General features: G+C 37.4%; 1 protein-coding gene across 1 annotated transcript in view; it reads right to left on the bottom strand.

The window, feature by feature from the left end:
* PRKN (parkin RBR E3 ubiquitin protein ligase) overlaps positions 1-22,802 on the bottom strand; it is an 821,278-nt gene that overhangs the window by 236,178 nt on the left and 562,298 nt on the right. The gene's annotated exons all lie outside the window — the stretch shown is intronic.

The following is a 22,802-nucleotide window of genomic DNA, read 5'->3' as shown; positions in this document are numbered from 1 at the left end:
GACCGAGTGCCCAAAGCGTGCACATGCCTGAGTCTCCAAAATGCAATGTGCACGCAGCCCCCATGCATGCGCCCCACCCCATGCATGCACATGCACCCCCTGCAGCACCCCGCTCCCTGCACATGCACGGCAGAGACCCGAAGATGAGCTGTGTGCATGCGCAGTGGAGCTGAACTAGGGTGACGGCTCTTATGCCATCAGAGAGGGCACTGTGTGCCATCTCTGGCATGCTTGCCATAGGTTCACCATCACGGCCTTGCCTATGGAATGACAGTGGGGACTGTTTTTCTATTTTTCATAATAAATAGGTTGCCTTTTTCCTCTGACTATATCTTTAGTATAGTCCAGTGTTGGTGAACCTTTTCGGCACCAAGTGCTGAAATGGGAGCGTGCATGCACGGTGGAGCACCAGAAACCGGAAGAGCAGTTCGACAGGGCGTGTGCGTGTATTGGGAAGCTGAGCTTCTGGTTTTCAGCATATGCATGCGCACTGGTCATGCATGCACATGTGATGACCAACTGGCCGGCACCATGCATGCGCTGGAAACCGGAAGCTCATCTTCCCGGCATGTGCATGCAGCTGCTCTTCCATTTCCAGTGCTCCCACACATGCAAAGACCAGCTAGCTGGTGCGCATGTGCATGATGGAAACCAGAAGAACAACAGGCAACAGCTGGCGTGCCCAGAAATATGGCTTTGTGTGCATGCATGCTGGAAGCCATAGGTTCACCATCATGGATATAGTCTAACAATGTCTAGTGTTTATCTGTTCAACTTCTGCTGGTTGAACCTTGTCCTCTCAGACTGTTTGTGAGGAGAGAGACTATCCAAGTGGTCAGTGATTGGGATTGGAGAAAGAGTCTTATCTGTGAGATTCTGGAGGTCAGAGAATATTGCAGCTAGCAGCTTATCAGGATGGTCTCAGAAATACAAGGACTTCAATGTGATACTTCAAGCCATCCAAAGCTTTTCCAAAAATGCTTTAGATTTGTTTAATATAGATAGAAGAAATAGTATAAAAGTAAATGAAAGGGCAATATTAACCAAACTAATCTTAAGCATCGTTGGAAACGCCTCATTAAGCATCATGAATAATGAAGTATTACTTTCGCCTCACATCCTCCTGAAAGGATTCAGTCCTCTATAAATGTCATTAAGTTCTTTACATTTTATTATATGCCTTATTGGCAGATTATTCTAGGCAATTGTAGCCGAATAAAATCAGAATTATTCTTACAAAAGATAATTCTGTTCAAACATTTAATGTAAACAACGCAGAGACACCATGGTTTCTCTATAACAAAGAGTTGATCAGCGCAATCAGCTTTTCCCGGTGTGAGTAAAAAACACTGGCCATTGTTTCTTCTTGGGGGCAGAAATAACAGAATAACAGAGTTGGAAGGAATCTTGGAGGTCTTTTAGTCCAACCTCTGCTGAAGCAGGAGCCCTATTCCACTTCGGGCAAATGGTTGTCCAATCGCTTTTTGAAAATCTCCAGTCATGGAGTACCCACAACTCTGGAAGACAAGCTATTCATTGTTTAATTGTTCTCACTATCAGAAAACCTTTCCTTACTTCTAGGTTGGATTTCTCTTTGATAAACTTCCATCTGCTACTTCTTGTCCTGTCTTTAGGTGCTTTGGAGAATAGGTTGACCCCCTCTTATCTGTGATAATCCTTCAGATATCATGTCACCCCAGCTCTTCTCTTTGTTAGACTAGACATACCCAGTTCCCACAATCGTACAGTTTAGTCTCAAGTCCCCTAATCAACCAGTCCCCTAATTATTACATCACCTCCTAGACTCAGCCACCTGGAAGACAGCCATCATCTTTTATTTATTTATTTTTCACTATTAATCTGATTTATGCCAACTCAAGCAATGATCCTGAGCTTAATTGCTGCAATTCATTTTACTATAGACAAATATCCCCAAACTCCACTGACTACTGTAAACAATGGCAAGAATAAACCCTTCCCTAGGATCATTGCCCGTCTAACGCCATTTTTTTTACAAGTTTGTCAGTGGAATGGTAAGAAGATGGATGTGATTCACTGATGTACATGGTGGCAATATCCAATCTCTCTTACAGATATATTCAGTGGTGGGCTGCTGCACGGTTGCAAGGGTTCGGGCAAACCCTTAGCTCTGATCGCTAGCTGGGCCCACTTATACACCCTTGTTCTATGCTATCCATTTATAACTTACTTTCTGGCTCATTGGCTGCTGTTCTCAACAGAGTTACCTGAGATGACTAGGACCTGTTTGAAGATCCATTCCTCTCCCAAAGTGACGTGTGTGAGCTCACAACCAGTGAACCCTTTGTTAAAGAAAGTGCAGGCCACCTCTGCATGTATTGATGAAATACTGATATTATGGACCAGTCCTTGTATTTTGGTTGTTTGTTTGTTTAATCAGTGAAATTGGCAATAGTTTTTCCCCTTTCCCCTTCTTGAAGATAGATAAAATAATCAAACTGAAATATTCTCTTTTAATCAATTCAGAAAGGGGAATAGAATCATCTATCAAGGATCATAGTAAACATGGTTTAAATATTTCTTAAGTAGGTTGTTACATAGGAGTCAAGCAGTTTAAGGTTGCAGTGCAGAAGAGCTTGGGATATCTACAATCATTGTATAGCTAGCTATGTCCAGAATGTAGAATAGATGAAATTTCATTCTTTTACTGGTAGTATTATTTTTACAATCTAAAAATAGTCTTCGACTTACTTGTTTAATGACCAAAGTTACAATGGCACGGAAAAATGTGACTTATGACCATTTTTCACAGTTATGACCTTTGCAGCATTCCCATGATCATGTGATCAAAATTCAGATGCTTGGCAACTGATTCATATTTATGACTGTTGCTGTATCCTAAGGTCATGTGATTTTGTGACCTTCTTTTGTGACCTTCTCACAAGCAACGTCAATGGGGAAGCCACATTCACTTTTTTTTTTTGTTTACATTTATACCCCGCCCTTCTCCGAAGACTCAGGGCGGCTTACAGTGTATAAGGCAATAGTCTCATTCTATTTGTATATTTTTACAAAGTCAACTTATTGCCCTCCCAACAATCTGGGTCCTCATTTTACCTACCTTATAAAGGATGGAAGGCTGAGTCAACCTTGGGCCGGGCTTGAACCTGCAGTAATTGCAGGCTTTTGTGTTCTTAATAACAGGCCTTACCAGCCTGAGCTATCCGGCCCCTTAACTTAACAACTGGATTGCTAATTTATCAATTGCAATTATTCAATTAACAACTGTAGCAAGAAAGATTGTAAAATGGGGCAAAACTCACTTAACAAATGTCTCTTACTTAACAACAGAAATTTTGGACTCAATTGTGGTTTTAAGTTGAGGACTACCTATATGTGCGAATATACAACAATAAAGAAAAATCTGTGTTTTTTTCAAAAATGCACTCCATTATAATACACAGAATTTTTTTTTTGTGTCCCATACGGTCACATTTTATGACTTATAATCAAACAAATTCAGCAGAGATATTCAGAATTTCATTTCCATTCAGAGATAAACTATAGCTAAATAAGAAGAACCCAGATTTTTGGAGTAGAAAGAAAAAACTTTGAAACTATGGACAGAAGACCAGCCAGGTTCATTAACATTTTAATTTCGGGGTAAAAAGATTTATAGAATGAAAATACCACATTTGCCACTGTCTGTTGCAGTATCTATTGCTTATTTTGGCCAGTTTGACAGGATAAATTCTGATTTTCACGGATTAGTTTAAAAATAACAAGAGCTTGTTAAGATGTGTAGGTTCTCAGTTTCCCTATTTAATAACAATCTTAACAATGATTTCATTCAACAGCTGCCAGTTTTCTTACCCTATCCATTTGAAAGCAACACAATAGCAAGTGGGAGGTAAAGCTGTGTATAAATTTAGATTTATTCAGTTCTTTTAAAACCTGGGAGTCTCTTCTAATACAGCTTCTTCCATTCTGCTTCCAAATAAAATTCCTTTTCAACCCAAGAGCTTTTCCTACCCCGGTAACAATTTGGCAGTTATTTTAGAGGCACAGAGGATTTGTAGTTGTGTCTACATGCTGGCAAACTTCCTAAGCTATTAGAGTTAAACTATTTACTTATTCCAAAATATTTATGCTGCCTTTAGAAACTTAAATAACAACAACAAAATTTTCTGAAGACAATAGAGGATAGATAGATGATAAATAGATAGATAGATGATAGATACATGGATACATAGATGTATTCATTAAGGTATATACAGTATATATTTAGACAAATCAAATGTATTAAATGTAAATTATCATCAATTAAAAGTAGAATTAAACCTTTAAAAATAATATATTCGGATAGGATGGCACTATCACAAAACACAAAACACATCACCTTGATAGTTCCAAGTTCCTTCTTAACTGCCACAAGGGTTTTATGGATAAAACCCATAACCCTTTATACCAATTTATATGGGTATAAAGAGTCCTTCAAATAGTTTAGCCTCACATTTTAAGTTGGTTAAAAACATCACCAGCAGTTTAATTTGGGCTCTGAAATGCATTGGCAGAGACCTGGTATTATATGCTTCAACCTCTTGGCCTTCCAAGCAACTGTGCAATGGCATTTTGTCCGAATGCTGCTTCCAACACAGAATATATTGCGGTAATCTGGTATGGATATGAATGGGGCCTATTTGATCTGCAGAGAAATGCATCTGGCAACCCAGCTGAAGTTCATTAAAAGCATCCTTAATAAACAATGGCACCTGCATATCCAGAGGTGCTGCCAAAATCCTAGAAAACTCTCAAACGGTACAGCTGGTATTTCAGAAAGAGCGTAGCTCCATCCAAACCATTCTCATATCTTTATCCAGAGCAACAGATTGCTGTAACCATAGCACTCAAGCTTCTTTCGTATCTACAGTACAGCCAAAGGAAAATTTACAAATACACAGATGCACTTCTGTACACGACAGGCAGAGATCATACACAAAGAGACCAATTACTCATTACATGTGCCTCCTGATCACACATTTAATACAAACCATGAAGGCAATTGTCTGAATTAACCGAGCTAGAGGCTTTGCATAATAGTAATGAACCCCAAGAAACCTTTTCGTGTCTCTTGGGGGGAAAGAAGAAGGAGGACTTAAGAAGAAAGGCTTCACATCCTGCCTAAATTGTTCCCCAAATAGTTTATAATGATACTGAAGGAAAAACAACTTATTCGAAGTGGCAATTGGAAAATAAGGAAGTAGGGAAAGAATCAAACCCTCTTTCTCCAAATGCCAAAGCCAAAGCATCTCTCGTATATTGAGAAATATTGTAATTAGGTCTTTGGTTGTTCGGGTTTTCTCCCTTGTAAAATTGGAAGTGTCTTGGCGACATTTCGACGAAGTCTCATTCGTCATCTTCAGGCTTCAGCTTCGTGCTTCTGGGAGCAATGTGTGATCGCAGCTGTTTCTTCCTTTTAACTGCTAGTGGGGGTTTGAACTGATTGGGTGGGAGCTTGGCTGTGCTCTGATTGGATGGGGGTTTTTTTGTGCTCTGATTGGCTGGGGGTGTGTCCTGTTTGGGTGGGGGCTTGGTTGTGCTCAGTTTAGTCTGTGTTGCAGGGGGATTTGAGCTGGTGAGCTGCATTGCTGTTGTTTGGCTTTGTGGTCGTGCTACATCTTCATAGTGGTATCAGTCGACACCCACTATGAAGATGTAGCACGACCACAAAGCCAAACAACAGCAATGCAGCTCACTAGCTCAAATCCCCCTGCAACACAGACTAAACTGAGCACAACCAAGCCCCCACCCAAACAGGACACACCCCAGCCAATCAGAGCACAAAAACCCCCATCCAATCAGAGCACAGCCAAGCTCCCACCCAATCAGTTCAAACCCCACTAGCAGTTAAAAGGAAGAAACAGCTGCGATCACACATTGCTCAGAAGCACGAAGCCTGAAGATGACAAATGAGACTTCGTCGAAATGTCACCAAGACACTTCCAATTTTACACGGGAGAAAACCCGAACAACCAAAGACCTACATACAAACACCCGTGAAAACCTCAGAAAACAAATATTGTAATATTTCTATTTACAAGGAGAGTTTGGCCTTTAAGTGCATAGTCTGAATAGACTTCATTTCTAATGGTAGACGTATTTTCAAATTCAATTAAAATTCAATTCCCATGCCATGCTACAGGATGGGATTTATAGCAACTACAAGGAGTCCACCTGAGCGATAGATGATGTATGTGCTAACTCCCTGATTTCTAGTGTGCATATTTGTATAAAACAATTATTTCTTCTGCAAATAAATACCCACGCTAAATATCAGACATATTTTCCTTCTTAGGACAGGTATCTCTGGGTTAGGTGTAGTAGCATCTATGCTTCTGCTCAAAAAACCAGTGAAGATGACAGTGATAAACCTACCCCATTACAGTTCCATAATGATCATCTTATGGTCTCAGAAGTTCTGCCATGGAATCTAATTGAGACATATTTTGTCATTAAATGAAAAGGGAAGATAAGCATTTTAAAGGCCTTCTTTATAGGGAAACGTTTTAAACATTATCTCACTATGAATCTTGGGTTCAGAGGATCTGAGTTGCTGAACTAACTAGCAGAAATTATGGCAATTATAATGTGTTTAAATTTCAGAGGAATATTGCATTCTAAAAATGTGTTTAAAATGCTGGGATTTTAACATGCTTATTCTACATTAATTATAGCAAATTCCAGATTAGATTTTCCCCTTAATGGAATAAGACTATAACAAGAAAAACTTTTTACTTCGTGCTAAATTTCTTGGTAATTTCTATATCCATTCACAAAGTACAAAAAGTCACTCCTATAGCAGTTCAGAAAGAATTTAATCAAAATATGTATATTATGATAAATGGATATTGGATATCTCCATCTGCAATTTAAGGGAAAGAAAATGGCCCTACTTTTCTAATCTACCTGCCCAATGAGCCCTTTTAAAATGAAAAGAAATTATTAGGAACAATATAGAATTATAATCAGGTAGAATATGAAGCAGAATACATTGAACAAATTATATGGTCAGCAATGTACAAGGATAAAAAAAAGGACCACATACAACTATCTAGTTCAAGTATTGTGACAGTACTGAGAAATTGAAATATGATTAGATACCAAAGAAAACTCAACTATTTACATAGTTTTTCTTTAACACACACCTTAGTAATTTTCTCCATTGCTGCCAAGTATTAATTGAAAGAGTTATCTGTATCTATATAGTTGTGAAAATATTAGTATCACATAATCCTTCCTAGTTAAAGGTCTTTCCTGGACTATTGAGGAAAAGCTCTGGAGTTCTAATTACCTACAAAAGTCCCGAAAGGTTACTGCTGAACACGGTAATTAGATGGTTGTAATAGAAGATGTTAGCAGGGGACAAAGGATTTGTACTAAATAGCATGGCATTTTCATGGCTATTTACTGTGCAAAATAGCAGAACTTAATGAAATTTGGTGGAGCTCTAGAAAGAAGATTGGGAAACAAAATAAATTAACAGTGTGAAGAAATGAAACGGTTATTAAGAAAAGGCAGAGAAAACTTTGGTGTTGTTTCTTACTGGGTTTCTTTCTCATAACTTTTTCAGATACTTACAAGTTCACTAAAATCTATGGTATTCTATGGAATTCCACCCTTACTACAGTGATGCCTATAAATGGCTATAAATGGAAATGGAATATGCAAATAGAATTATTTGCATATTCACCTGAACAGATCTGTGCAGGACTGGAATCAAGTTATAAATTACATAAAGCAAAACCAGAAGAGTCTCAACTCTTTGAGACACCTATGATCTTGATGACTGAGACAAAACCAGAAGAGTTTCACTGGAATCACTGATAGCCTATACTTTATGGTACCAATTAATACGCCTAATCCATGTTATATAAACACAGTACAGTCATGGAAGCTACAAGAAAATCTATTGTTTCCTTCCCTGATATTTCAACACAGGGCTTATTTTTCCAGCCTGACTTCATGTCTAACATAGTAGCCAGAAGGTATCCCACTGTGCATTTACCAGTTTCTTTTCTTTGATTCATCCCTTGAAACAAAATGGCAGAAATCACAAATATGCTTTATGGAAAAATATGTAAAAGTGCTTTTATTATTAAAATCAGCTATCACAAATAAAAGATGGGTTTCAAACAGTTCCCCAGTTTGACATTTTCCTCATGCGATTGACTACATTTGAAAGTTATCTGGCTGTGGTTTTGAGTTGTGCTGTTAACTAATAATTGACAAGCATTTTCCTGGGCAATGACTGAATAAAAATTGATTGATTGATTGACAAGCATAAATTTCAGGATGCTGGTGGAAAGCACACGATTATCCAGAGCCAGAAAAGCTTGAGTTGTTCTCCTAATCAACACTTCTGTGGGCTAGAGTTTAGGTATCTGTTAGATTTTGTATTTCTTCTATTTCCAAGCAAATCAATTTTTAAGCAAACCTGGAAATATATACATTTTTGAGAAATATGTTTTTTTAAATGTGAATTTTAATATTTTTAAACATCATAAATTCCTGATGAAAGAGAATAAAACAGACTTCAAAATGATGAATGGTAAAGATGACATTTTTACCGGTGGACGCGGGGACACGGTGGGTCAGGGGCTAGGACATTGAGCTTGTCAATCAAAAAGTCGGCAGCTCAGCAGTTCGAATCCCTAGTGCTGCCGTGTAACAGGGTGAGCTCCTGTTACTTGTCCCAGCTTCTGCCAACCTAGCAGTTTCGAAAGCATGTAAAAATGCAAGTAGAAAAAATAGGGACCACCTTTAGTGGGAAGGTAACAGCGTTCCGTGCGCCTTTGGCGTTGAGTCATGCCGGCCACATGACCACGGAGATGTTTTCGGACAGCGCTGGCTCTTCGGCTTTGAAATGGAGATGAGCACCACCCCCTAGAGTCGGCAACGACTAGCATGTATGTGCGAGGGGAACCTTTACCTTTACCTTAAAGATGACATATTAGAAATGAATTGATAAGTCTATAATTTTTCCTTTCTGACAGGGAGAAGAAGAGTGCTTTTGGGATTGTGTCTGTACGTCTTCAAACTCATCTTGAAGTCAAGTTCCTGAAGTTTTCTTGGTAACATTTTCTGAAGTGGTTGTCCTTGCCTCCTTCCTAGGGCTGAGAGAGAGAGTAAATGGCCAAAAATTATCCAGCTGGCTTCATGCCTAAGGCAGAAGAAGAACTCATATACCAACTGACTCTTGTCTCTTGACTCTTGTTTCAGGAGTACCATTTTCTCTTTTTATTCAGCTCAGGTAGTAGCACATATTATTCTTTATTAATTCAGAACAGCTAACAAGGTCAGTCCTGGTCCTTGGAGGGAATGGACCGCTGGAAATGTAGCGCTATAGGTGAGATTAAGAAATGGCAAAAATGTCCTAAGGGAAGGCAAGGCCAAATACTTCCATACTGTTGCCAAGAAAACTACATACTGTAGACATACCCATGGAATCATCAAAGGGGTTCAACTTGACTTTATCGTACCTATCTTTCCAAATAAATTCAGAAACAATAACACCAATCTGTAATTACGTTTATGGAATGTCCCCCCCAATCTCTGCTTTTCACAATAAACATTAAAAAGAAAGCCTTCAAGATAGAATTTAAAGTTGCTGTCATACATAATGAACATTTTCATGTGAATGTTTTACATGGATTGGAAATGGAATCTCGTCTAATAAAGGCAATGGGCATGCATTTGACAAATACACAAAATATATTTGTTTTTCCTTTTTTCAAAAAAACTTGGAAATGATTCAGCCAGCTTCACTGTATTTACTACATGTATGAGAAGAGAGCTCATTTCCCTCTTGCTCTTTCTCTGTCTGAAAACAGTGTAACCAGAGATGGGTTTCAGTACATTCTGACCAGTTCTGGAGAACCGGTAGCAGAAATTCTGAGTAGTTTGGAGAACCGGTAAGTAAAAATTCTGACTGGCCCCACTCCCATCTATTCTCTGCCTCCCAAGTCCCAGCTGATCGGGAGGAAATGGGGATTTTGCAGTAACCTTCCCCTGGATTTTACAATATCCTTCCCCTGCTACACCCACCAAGCCGTGCCCACCAAACCATGCCACTACCCACCAAGCGGTAGTAAAAAAATTTGAAACCCACCACTGAATGTACCATAACTATTTCTGTATTCTTTCAGTTGAAAAAAATGATATTGTTGAACATGGGGTTTAATCTTAAGAATCTAAGGTTTTAAGTCAATGCTTATACATTTTAAGACACTCCCCTGCTGTGCAGGTTTATTCAATAGTTCGTTCAGCTTTCTCTGAGATTAATACACCTATACTCAGAAATATTTATTTATTTATTTTGGTCACAATATATATAAGTATCATACAAAAAGATTATATAGTATATAAACATATATATGAGTATATATATATATATATATATATATATATATATATATATATATATATATATATATATATATATATATATATATATATTCATATATAATAATAATATATTATTGAGACTTGAGCCTTTGAAAATTGTTTTTTTCCCTCCCAGAGTCAGAGATTCTACATAATATGTCCAATGTTTTGTTTTAATAATTTCTTTCTGCTTTATGTTTGTTTAAATCCTAAATAACTAATAAGTATGAAAATGTTACAAGAATGAAAATAATACATCAGTCTAGTACCGGAGTGTCAAACTCTGGCCCGGGGGCCAGATCTGGCCTGCAGGGTGCTTAGATCTGCCCCACAGGGCTGCCCTGGAAACTGCAAAGCACTGGCTAGTGGTGCTGCTGCCAGCGAAGGACTGGCTCGCAGTGCCTCTACCAGTAAAAACAGAGCTTGGGAGGGCCACCCTCCCTAGCTCCGTTTTTGCTGGCAGAAGGTTTCAGGAGGCGATCATAGCCGAAAACAATGTTCGGGAGCCTGTTTTCTCTGGTAGAGTGCTTGGGCCACCACAGGTGCCCTGGACACGAGTGATGTCAAACTGACCACACCCAATCCATCCCACCCTCAATGAAATCAAGTTTGACACTCCTGGTCTTGTACAATCATGCTCAGTTTATTGCACGTGTTACCAACACCCGGCCCATGGCCCACTACTGGGCCGTGTTTAACTTGCATGAGCAGCAGGCCAGTGCACATGTGCAAGTGTGCATATATATATTGTGTGTGCCAGCCCACCACTCACATGAACTGCATACATGCACCAGTCCGCCACTTACACAGCCTGGTTTCCCTCTCCCCTTCTCTGGGCTGCCAAGCCAGAAAGGTTGGGGACTGCTAGTTTAGTGTATCTCATATTTAAACATGGTTGTCTCCCTACAGCGTAAACATAGGAAACACACATCCCTTGATTTGACTTTTGGCATAACAACAAAAAATACCATAATTTTCTGGCAAAAGTGTTTATTCCTTGACCAAATGGAAAAGATGAATGTGGTCTCTTGTAAATGTCAGAACAACTTTATATATTCTACATAAAACAACATGGACTTTAAAATGTATTTTAATGAGAAAACTGTAAGTGTTGGCAGTCCTTGACTTACAACCATTCATTTAGCAATGGCCCAAAGTTTTACTGGTCCTGAAAAAAGTGATTTATGACTGTCTTTGCATTTTTGACTGATGCAGCATCCCCATGGTCATGTGATCAAAATTCAACTTCTTGGCAACTGGCCTATATTAAAATGCCTGCAATGTACTGTGGTTATATCACCATCTGAAATCCTCCCAGCCAGCATCTGACAAGCAAAGTCAGTGGGGGAAGTGGGATTCATTTAATGGCTGTGTGATTCACTTAACAACTATGGCAGAAAAGACACAAAATTGGGTGTTTAACTGTTTAGCAAGTAAGTCTGGTACAAATTGTGGTTGTAAGTCTATTATTACCTGTATTCATCTTATACAAACCTAAAAGAGTAGGAAGGAACTGGGATCAGGGTCTTCTGCCCATGAATTTCCTCATGTATAGCTACCAACCATATCAGAAGTGAAATTCAGCCAGTTCTATCTGGCTTGGGAGAACCAGTAGCGGCGGCTGTGGGAAGCTCCACCCACCCGCGCGGAGGTCATGATGTTGCTTTTTTGTGACATTTTAAGCCTCTGTGCATGCGCAGAAGGCTTTGCACATGCACAGACAATGGCGCGCGAGAGCGGAGTGAGCGTGACGTGCGCGCACATTGGCAAACCAATAGGGAAGGTAAGTGAATTTCACCCCTGAACCATATGCTCAGGTCTCAACTACATTTTGCATATGATTTAGATTTTATTTATTTATTTATTTATTTATTTATTTATTTATTTTGTCACAACAGTATATATAAGCATAAGTATGAAATAACTATAAGATATATAAGCATATGTATAAGCCTAAGTATGTAATAACTATATGACATTTGGATACAATCAAAGGGAACATTAGGACAGGAACAGTAGGCACGTTGGTGCTCTTATGCACACCCCTTATAGACATCTTAGGAATGGAATATGACTCCTCACTGAATCTGAATATTACTTCCATATGCAGATGGGGCATTAAAAGTGTGGAGACTCTCCACAGATCCCACCCCCACTACCTCACCCCCTGGAATGGATCAACCTAGAATGTCTGTATATTTTTCCCCGATAACTATTTCTTGTTAATTTCAATGCATTTATTGTGCATAGTTTTACTGTTTTCATTTTTTATGCTATCGTTTTACCTGATTGTAAGCCGCATGTAATGAGATGGGCAGCAAATAAATTTAATAAATAAATAAAATAAAATACATAAGTCTAGGTTCCCATTCCGCTTGACTAAGAGATAAGTATCTTTTGGGTCAGGCTTTTCTTGGCCAATACCTGCAGGCTTGCACGAAGCAAGTCATGGACACAGCTGTTGGATTAGTAAATAAGAATTAGGAAACCATTAGGAATGCCAAATGCCAAATATAAAACGCAAGCCCTATTTATAGTAGAAGCAAAATCTCTCCAATATTAGTACAGCACTTTAGCCAGCATACCATTCAGGCTCCCTCAATGAAGATGAGACATACAAAAGGTACAGCAGAGCTATAAACCCTGTACAGATATAAAGGAATGAGAGACAGGAAACATCTTTAAGAATGGGAGAAAATTAGCTAGTAGTAATATACCTAAAGATGTGGACTCTTGGTGGCATAAACTGGAATAATTGAGAGTTTGATCTGAAACAGCTAATATTCCTTTACAAATGTTGCCTTTCCAGGTGCTGCATGTTAATAGTACATTCAGTTCAAATGTTTGTTCAGAAATGATTTATGAAAACAATAGCTCATCAGCACTGGCCAAATTTCCAAAAAACATCTGAGTCTTTTTTGTATATTGACTTGTTGAAAAATGTGAAGTGTCAACAAATTCTCTTTGTATTATTTAAATAGGCCTACAGCGTTCACATAGTGGTTAAAGACAGGACATAACTGCCTTTGTATTCAGTAATACATCTATTCCTTGGGGAAATTTCTTTTCTTTGTCTAGACCTGAAGTGCTAATTGAGTTATATTCCCTAATAACGGATAAAGCTAATAAGTTTGGAATGACTGTTGATTCCAAAGAGCTGCAAATTGGGCATGATGACATTTTCAACCTCCCCCTTCTCTACCTGCATTTTTAGAAAAATCAATACTGAAATGTCTACCCCTTCAACTAAATTAATGGGCTTGTCAATAAGTCAATCATAACTGTCAAAATACAGCAAGATCTGGCATATAATCAAGAGATGTGTTCTAAGACTGTAAAGAAGATGGCACTGGAGTGTTAGAACAATCCCATTTTAATCCTGCTAATCTAAGAAAAATGGACTGGGATTAGGGAAAATTGGAATACCACAATGTGCTATACATAGATCTGCCACTGAAAACCTTCTGGAAGCTTCAATTAGTTGAGAATGTAGTTATGGGTGCATCTTCTTACGACCATATAACACTGCTTCTCTGTGAGTTGCACTGGCTCCTGATGGGCTTCTGAATGCAATTCTTGTGGCTGGGCAGAACCTTCAAATTTCTACATGGCATTGAATCAGTTTACTTGACAGACTGATAATCTTTTCCAAGAACATCTGCCTGGCCAAGATATTTCCACAGGGAGGGCATGCTCCAAGTGCTTTCTTGTATGTCTTGTCATGTTATGGAAACTAAAAAGCAGGCCTTTTCTGTGGTTGCCCCTGCTCTCTGGTACAATCTCTACAGTGGTGGGTTTCAAAGTTTTTTACTACCGGTTCTGTGGGTGTGTCTTGGTGGGTGTGGCATGTCTTGGTGGTGTGGTTTGGTGGGCGTGACTTGGTGGGCATGGCAGGGGAAGGTTACTGCAAAATCCCCATTTCCTCCCGATCAGCTGAGACTTAGGAGGCAGAGAATAGACAGGGCGGGGCCAGTCAGAATTTTTACTACCGGTTCTCCAAACTACTCAAAATTTCCGCTATGGTTCTCCAAAACTGGTCCGAACCTGCTGAAACCCACCTCTGAATCTGTACCCCCTTCCTGATATACAATAGGCCCCCAACTCTCCTTGTCTTTAGGAGAGGCCTTAAGATCTGGCTCTTCCCCAGGCATTAGGGGCTTCTGAGTGGGAGTCCCACTGAGAAGTTTGTTTTTTTCTGTGCTTGGTTGCCATTTTACACTATTTGTTTTTTAATTTTTATTTATTAATGAAATTTATATGATGCCCACCTTGCCAGGAGGTAATGTAGCTTTTGCATTTATATATTGGTTGTTTGTTGTCAATTTTTTAAAAAAATATTATCATTATTAGTGCGCTTTGATGCTGAACACCACCCAGAGTCATTATAAATTCTGATTTGGACAGTCTTATAAATCTTTAAATAAATAAATGGAGACAGGACATAGAATAATTAAAATATTAGAATACTTTGGTCATTTTGTACACGTCTGTATAAGACTTTGGCAGCAAAACTGCATATTCAGTGTGATAAGGATTCACAATTTCTGCAAAACTCCAAGGAAAGTGCAGCGTATAAGCAAATTACTTTTTCAGATGGGAGAAAGTGTTGCAGTTCTTACTTGAAATTTTCAGTTTCAGTCTCTTCTTTTCCTACAGGTAAAGTCTAATCTGAAACTCAGTTTGGTTTAGGGCATCAGGCTAATTCTGCCTTAGGCACCAAAATTCATCTTTTTTAAAATCATAATTTCAAAACTATTGTCGTATAATACATACAATACAAAGTTGTATTGCCATTGTTTCTGACAAATTAATTTCCAGGAAATACATTCAAAATATTTCCAGGAAATACGAACAAAAATTGCATGTTTTAGTTTTAAGCTCTTAAGGATTTTTCCCCCTATATCTTTTAATGGTGCCTTATTATTTGTATAATAAAGTAAACATATGTATTATTCCTTCCTTTGCTTATTTTTCCCGCAAGAACCCTGTGAATTAACTTGTGCTACGAGAGAATGACTGGCCTAAAGTCATCCAACTGGCTTTCATGTCTAAGGCAGGACTTGAACTCACAGTCTGCTGATTTCTAGCCTGGTCCCTTAACTATTCGATCATTCCAATAATTCACAGATACTATTATCTCCATTATCTCCTATTATCTCCATTAACGCCAGAGTAGTAGATGGGGGAGATTTCCAGTAGACAGTTTCCAATGATAACTCTAATAATATTAAAAATGTACTGAATTTGTTGTGTGTGTACTTTCGTTCCGTCATTTTTTTTCCTTTCAGTTAACCTGTCACTTCACAAGTTTAACATTACTTTTGAATCTGTTGTGCCTTGTGGATCAGACAATTGTTTATTTGCCTTATTCTTTTTAAATTTAAATGTCTAAGGATGACAAATAAAACAAATCCTTTTCACACAGCTGCTATCTAGCAAATAATTATTAGGTACCTTTTCAACACGCATGCTGTTTCCCAAGAGTCTGGAATAGCTCCAAGGAGTTAAATATATAATCAAAAAAGGTTTCAGCTCCCTCCTAAAAATGATTGTTTACTTGAAAATTATATTTCAGTAACTCTGGCAAATTCTGTTTTCCTCCTAGCATATTACTAAGTACACCTGTGAAATATCCATCTTTTCTAAAGCTTTATATTACTAGAGGGCGAAGGACTATGAAAAGCAAAATCTCTTTCTGACAGTTCCACTATTTAACTAAGTTCTTTCTCTCTATGACAATCCTTTAGTCAACATTATATATGCAACAGAAATCAAACACTGAATGGGTTCTTTGCATTTGTCCACGCAGTACTTCAACCTGAAGCATAAATAGAAGACAATATATACAGGGTTGAACTGTTGAGTCCTTGGTGCTCTCTGAACATGTTTGTTTGCTTGCAGATGTTTATTACCTAACCAGGTAACATCATCAGTGCTGATGGGTGTGGGGCTTCCTCTGTTATAAGCTTCCAGGAATTCCCTAGCAGTTGTGGATTTGGCCTGGACCCATAAGTAGAAACATAGAAATAAACCATTCAAAAGAGACAATAAAAAAGCTACGAAGGAAATAAAAAGACTAGAACGCATCTTTTCCAGCAGCATTCCTGATAATCTGAACCAGGGGTGAAATTCACTTACCTTCCCTACCGGTTTGCAAATGTGCGCGTGCCACGCACGCGCAGAGGCTGCAAATTGTTACAAAAAAAGAGACATCATGATGTCCATGGCGTTGGTTTTCTAGGCTAACCTAACTTGAAAGGCTGACATAAACTATGAGATTTATAAAGTCCTTCTTCAGACTATCCAGCAGAAGGAATGGGAAGTGGATGTCAGTGGATGTCAGCCCAAAGTTCACGAATTAGAGAATGAATGGGTGGAGTTTTAGCATTACATGCAAATATTTCCAACCTAGCCAAGGGAAATAATGCCATCTTTGTAGCATGGCAGATTTGCAACTTAAAGGACAAATTTGATTTAAGATTTGTAATAAGAACTTACATCAATAAATTATACTAGATTGATGATTAGTGGTATTATTTATATGCAATATTTTTGTACTTCTTATAATGCCACTGTCTGCACCACAGGGATTAATTATTTTCATAATTTTGTCTAAGTAGTAATATAGAAAATGTCAAAAAGAAAATTAGATTTTCATTTTCCAGACGTAGAAATTTAATTAAAGCCAACGCATAGTCAAAGGAGAACATCCTTCATTGGTCTGTGATGCACCAACGATTCCATGCAAGAGACCAGAAGATCAAAAAGCAAGTCTTGGAATATTAATACAGAACGTGCAACTTCTGTGAACTGTGTTCACAGTTTTGAAAGTCCCTGGAGTTTGTCTATTCGAAATAGACTATAGGGGAAAAATATATGGAAATGATTTTCTCAGTTGAATAGTATTCCACTTTATAAAAGGTTTCTAGTTGTGAGTGGATAACTGAGTAATCTATTGGAAGCCACCCAGAATTACTTGGACCAGCTTTAAAATAATGAACTCTGCTATGCAGAAAATTTGTTTCTGGAATCAAGTTATCTGTTATACTGTTGGCACGAATGGGCTGTATTTTACAAACTTGGGGGAAGAATGCTTTTGGCCAAAGTTTATTAAACATGATCTAGAGCAGGGGTCTCCAACCTTGGCAACTTTAAGCCTGGAGGACTTCAACTCCCAGAATTCTCCAGCCAGCAAAGCTTAAAGTTGCCAAGGTTGGAGACCCCTGATCTAGAGGGCTTTAAACTGAACCCAATAAGAATTGGACAGAAACTCTGAACAGACTTGTGCACCCCGGGAATAAATGACATACTAATATCCTTGGACTATTAAGTCAATCAATTAAAAATTGGGAATTAAATTGGCTCATAAAACTCATGGACTTTCCTATTTATAATACTCAAAGTATAGATGAGTTCAAGCTCTTTTCACAACAAGGCAAATGATTTAGTAAGTATAGCCAAGACCACAATTACCTTGGCTGTAGTATAGTATCTGACACAATTTGTTAAAAACGAAAAAGCAAGAAGAAATTAGGAGTTTCATTAGGTATGAATTTTTAAATTACAATGCCTGGTCTAAAATCATGGAACCATCCCAAACCACCATGTGAAAGAATGATCCTAAATTCATAGTGAATCAACTATAGCGAATTCTTACTAAGCATTAAAGACATGAAAAGTATTTGAAAGAGGGATTTCACAATATGTAGGTGATAAATGAAATAAACCCTGCTTTTGCCTCATTAAAGTATATTCTGTAAGCTTTGTATGATTGCTGCTCCTGATGCCTGTAATATTAACTGACCATATGAGTTTCTGATAAAGACTACAACTAGTTAATATCCTTGATATTATTGTGCATGTTATTATTGTGCGTGTGTACATGCATGTCTTTGGAAGAGTTTTTGACTCTTGATGCTCACCTGCACATGTCCCTGCATTTTTTTTGGCAAGATTTTGGAAGTTGTTTGTTTGTTTGTTTGTTTGTTTATTATTTATTTATTGTGTTGAGTACATATTAAATATTATATATAAGTATAAGCATGAATTGAATACATAAAATGAATACAATTAAAGGGAACATTAGGACAGGGACAGTAGGCACATTGGTGTTCTTATGCACGCCCCTTACAGACCTCTTAGGAATGGGGTGAGGTCAACAGTAGACAGTCTTAGATTAAAGTTTTGGGGATTTTGGGATGAGACCACAGAGTCTGGTAGTGCATTCCAGGCATTAACAACTCTGTTACTGATGTCATATTTTCTGCAATTGAGTTTGGAGCGATTCACTTTAAGTTTGTATCTATTGTGTGCTTGTGTATTGTTATGGTTGAAGCTGAAGTAGTCATTGACAGGTAGGAGATGATTTTATGAACTATACTTAGGTCATACCGAAGGCAGCATAGTTCTAAATTTTCTAAACCCAGAATTTCAAGTCTGGTGGCATAAGGTATTTTGTTGTGAGCAGAGGAGTGGAGGACTCTTCTTGTGAAATATTTCTGGCAGTTTGCTACTGCCTCCTTCCTAGGGCTGAGAGAAGGTGAATGATTGAAGGTCAACTAACTGGCTTTCTCCTAACGCAAGACTAGAACTCACATTTTCCCAGTTTTAAATCAGATGTCTTAATCACTACACCAAACTGGCTCTTTGAATTTTTGGGAGTATTTAGGATCCTAATATACAAGTGGTCACTCTATTATTACCATGGACGCTTCTACTAGACATGATTTGGAAAAGTAACTATGATTTCAAACTTGTCTTCCACAAAAATAGACACACAAAGATCTTAATGTGTAGATCTCCTTTAAAATAGCGTTTCTCAACCTTGGCAACTTTCAGTTGTGTGGACTTCATACTGGCTGGGGAATTCCGGAAAATAAAGCCCACACAATTTAAAGTGATTAAAACTGAGAAACGCTGCTGTAAAACATACGGCTTTCATCAAATCCCACTGGTGTACTTACAAATCTTTAAAACAGTAGTTACCTTTGTTCCTTTCTTGTAGCAATTTCAACAGTAACTAATGGTAACTTGGATTATGTATTAATATAGCCATGGATATCTCTAGATACGATCCCCTCCCCCTTCATTTTGCAATTTTCATAGTAATGCTTTCTTCTCACAGTTCTTTGGAGCATGTTACAAAATATGATTTACCATGCAAGAATAATAGGATGCAAAGTCCTGCCACCCTCAAATGCCTGTAGCAACATGAGGGCTTGCATTCCCTGCCCCCCCACCCCACTTCTTTTCTTAGCATTTCCATTTTACATCAGGTTTATGTTCCCTTGTGGGTTGTAATCCCGTATTATTATCCTATTTTTGCATAAGGGGGTAGGGCTTGCATTAAAATATGCTGCATATCTCTCTACAAAGCTCATTTTTAGCTGAAAATTTCAGTACCCTTCTTACTAGTGAGATAGCTATAAATCGGCTTTCATGCATATGCAAGTCTATCCTTCTAAGCACTGTATTAATTATTTCAAAGATATTTAGAGGTCAGCAGTGACAGAAACCTCTATGCATAGAATCACATTAATGTAGGACACTCTAAGAAAAATGAAACAGATCATTGTACCATAGCAAAAGATCAGAGTATCTGAAGTGCTTTTCTTAAAAAAAAAAAAAAAGCAAATACCAGACGAGCTTCTATCTACAAATAGTGTCAGTCCAGATTTAACATTGAATCTCTGCCATTGACACACCTGAATACTTTTTTTAAAAAAATATTCATTTATTTGATTTATATAAACCCCATTGAACTTTTATGTGATTCTAGGCAACTTAAACTTGCTATTTAACCAAATGCAAACATCAGTTTGTATTCTCAAGTTAAAATGATTGGATGTTAATATAACAAGTCCAATTTTCTGTTTGATGTTGAGAGCAAAGTTCATGCCATGTGTGCAGGAAAACCCAGGTTCAATCTTCACGTCTTGTCAAAAAGGACAGTGTAAAAGGTGCTAATAAAGACCTTTTTATAAATATGAAGAACAACTCTAGCTACAGTAGTGATGGAAAACTGCTCTGATCCTAGGCACAATCAGTCAAACAGAAGACTATAAGAAAATGACAAAAATAGAAGAGTAAAAGGGAGTAGGAAAAGCAGGCAGGCACATAAACTCAAAAATTAAAGAAGGGGCAAATTCAACATTATATATTGATGAAAGTCAAACAAATGTTCACCTTCTATATCTCTTCTATGTATAATAGCCCTTTGGTTGAGTTACATGAGTCACAAAGAGATCTATTAGTGTGGAATAAATGAGTCCCTGAAAATTTCATCTTTAAATGACTCTATATCTATGATGACATATAGATGAATCTGTTTAGTTCCACTACTTTTTCTAACTTTTCCGTTTTTAATTTTGCCATAGTCTTCATCCATTTTTAATATGCAGTTTAATATGCATAATTTTGTGCAGTTTTTAAATTACATAAAATAGTGATTTCAATTATGAGCATGCATCAATATTTGAAAAATTGAAAGTAGATAAACGTTTATTAAAATACAAACCAAACTTATATCTTATTTATCCGTAAATATAGTTACAACCATCCAGTCAAGTATGATGCAGTTGTTTTGACCTTCAGATTGATATAATCAAAGCTCTGTGTATGTGTTTGTGTTGTTTAATTTCAGCAATACAGTCCCTAGATAATTTCAGAAGCAGAAAGTCAAATGTTAATGAAAACTGCTGTGTATGATCAGTACGCTTCATAAATTTGTCAAAACAACAACAGAATCAACAGTGCTAATTTGCACATTTAAGCAAAACAGTGTGAATGGGGAAACCACATTTTCTCCTGTAGCGTGAAGGTTTTTGAATGCCTGAAGGCTACTGAGAGATAATCGTCTTTATCATATTCTGGACAAAACCTACTGACACCAATATGCTTTTCAGGGGCTTCACCTGAACTGAAATACCTGCAGTTTTCGTCCATAACAATTAAATAAAGTAACTTTTAGAACTAGCAAAGTTATAGTTCTAAGAAAAGATATCATAGCTATTAATTAATACCTTGTGTAAAACAATGCACTTTGGACCACATTTATAAATGAAGAGAGCTTTTAATTTTCTCTATAAATATAAATACAGACAACACAGTATCAACAGTAGAGACCTTCAATTTCTAGGTTCTATCATATCTCAAGACCTAAAATGGACACCTAACATCAAAAACGTTATCAAAAAAGCACAACAAAAAATGTTCTTTCTGTGCCAACTCAGGAAGCTCAAAGTGCCCAAAGAGCTGCTGATCCAGTTCTACAGAGGAATTATTGAGTCTGTCATCTGCACCTCTATAACTGTCTGGTTTGGCTCTGCAACCCAACAAGACAGACACAGACTTCAGAGGATAATTAGAACTGCAGAAAAAAACAATTATTACCAACCTGCCTTCCATTGAGGACCTGTATACTGCATGAGGCAAAAAGAGGGCTGTGAAAATATTTACAGACCCCTCTCATCTTGGATATAAATTGTTTCAACTCCTACCTTCAAAACAATGATATAGAGCACTGCACACCAAAACAACTAGACACAAGAACAGTTTTTTCCAGAACGCCATCACTCTTTTAAATAAATAATTCCCTTAACACTGTCAAACTATTCACTAAGGCTACATTACTATTACTATTAGTCTTCTCACTGTTCCTATCACCCATCTCCTCCCGCTTATGACTGTATGACTGTAACTTTGTTGCTTGTATCCTTACGATTTATATTGATTGATTGTTTCCTGATTGCTTATTTGTACCCTATGACTGTCATTAAGTGTTGTACCTTATATATATGACGAATATATCTTTTCTTTTTATGTACACTGAGAGCATATGCACCAAAGACAAATTCCTTGTGTGTCCAATCACACTTGGCCAATAAAGAATTAATTTCAGTTCAGTTCAGTTCAGTTCTATTCTATTCTATTCTATTCTATTCTATTCTATTCTATTCTATTCTATTCTATTCTATTCTATTCTATTCTATAAATCTATTTCAGAAAATAAGCAACTTTGCTCTCTTAAAAAGGTTACATTTTGACTTTTTTATTGTTGTCTCATTCGAAAAGTTTTTGTCTCAACTGTGGATTTTTCATTGCATAATCAAAAATCAAAATTTTGATTCTGAATTTAATTCAGAAGTGAACTAACTAGAAAAGGTGAAGTTATTGAATGACGTTTAGCTTCCTGTAGTTGACTCAGAACATAAAAAGTGAAAGTCATTTATTATTTATCTCTGTAATTCAATCTCTAGCACTTTTAAGATATTACCATTTAACAGTTTTTGATGATGAAAGTTTAGACCAAACCATGTAGGTATGTACTTATAAAAAAAAAAACCTTTACAACTGAGTTCTTATAGCAAAAGCACCCAAAG

This window comes from Ahaetulla prasina, chromosome 1, assembly GCF_028640845.1.
Source record: "Ahaetulla prasina isolate Xishuangbanna chromosome 1, ASM2864084v1, whole genome shotgun sequence".
Classification (NCBI taxonomy): Eukaryota; Metazoa; Chordata; class Lepidosauria; order Squamata; family Colubridae; genus Ahaetulla; species Ahaetulla prasina.
This window is presented reverse-complemented; position numbering and strand designations above follow the sequence as displayed.